The following is a 1,287-nucleotide window of genomic DNA, read 5'->3' on the forward strand; positions in this document are numbered from 1 at the left end:
AGAGGGAACCTTCCCAGGGTGCACCAACTCAGAGCTAGTTGATCGATGCTCACCTAGTGGGAGAAATGCGTACTATGAAAGCTCCACCTAGCGGAGCTTTTTTCCATTTTGTGGGGGAGGGTACCCCCTCGTATATTCAATACACTTTTGGTGAATGCATGATGTTTGCAAATGAAGCCAAGAAGTGACTTGTGAATTCATGCTGGACTGTCTAATATTGAAGGATTAAGTCTTTGAGTCTGAGTATTACACTGTTCCCATGTGGCTGTTGGAAGTGAAGAATAATAAACCTGGAGATGTAGGTCAAGGGCATTCATAGGGTACCACACGTGTGCTTTCTCAGACATTGTATAGTACAAATCATGTTTATTTCAAAAATAAAAAAATATACATAAACAAAAGAATAAAGTAAAATACCACCCACAGAACCTTTACTGAGAAAGAATTGCTGGTATTTGCTATATTTCTTCTCATCTTTTCCCTTAAAAGTAGTAGGTAATAGAGGCTCTCTTATAAACATAGAAAGTTTGTTTTGGCACACTAGGGGGGAAAGAGTGGCTAATACCATGCATACATTATTATAACTTGCTTGTTTTACTTATTAATACGTATTTTCACATTAATAATTACATTTCTGTACCTAGAAATATTGCTTTCAATAGCACTGTCAGGTGGATATACCATAATTTATTAATGAATTTTATTTAACATTTCCAAGATGATTAGAGGAAATGGATGAAAAGGAAGGTTAACAGGCTAAGTTCAGAATGAATCTAGAAAGGTGACTGTGGACGTTTCGAAGATGGCGCCCAAAGGGAAATGTGGTACTGGGAAAGTTGGGAAAGGCTAAGCGTGGTTTCTTTGAAATGAAGAAGGCAGAAGCCCAATAGGACTACCAGAAGTGATAGAATGGAGACAATCTTTATGTACTCCTCTTGAAATTTCCATTTTCAAAAGCATGGACTGGACCGCTGATGTTCGACCAAGGGCCACAGTCCAGTAGTTGAGGAAGAGATCGCCTTTTAGTAAACATGGCTGGCAGAAAAAAGAGGAAGGTGAATATGAACCACAGAGAGTAACCATGGTGTTGGCTGAGAGTGGTTGAGGAGACCTGGTGGCACTGCGGTTAAGCACTTGAGTACTAACCCGTGGTTTGCACCCACCCAGCAGCTCGGCAGGAGAAGAGACCTGGTGATCTGCTCCTAGAAAGATTTGTTGCCGCCCCTGCTTGCTTTTAGACGGATTCTGACTTACAGGGTAGAACTGCCCCCATCGGGTTTCCTAGGC

At 41.3% G+C, this 1,287-nt stretch overlaps 1 protein-coding gene across 1 annotated transcript in view; it reads left to right on the plus strand.

Annotated features, from left to right (window-relative positions):
• Positions 1–1,287, plus strand: part of ZNF652 (zinc finger protein 652) — a 13,267-nt gene that overhangs the window by 8,970 nt on the left and 3,010 nt on the right. The window lies entirely within an intron of this gene.

Source organism: Echinops telfairi, unplaced genomic scaffold, assembly GCF_000313985.2.
Source record: "Echinops telfairi isolate 266 unplaced genomic scaffold, ASM31398v2 ScPeMD7_7458;HRSCAF=8496, whole genome shotgun sequence".
NCBI lineage: Eukaryota > Metazoa > Chordata > Mammalia > Afrosoricida > Tenrecidae > Echinops > Echinops telfairi.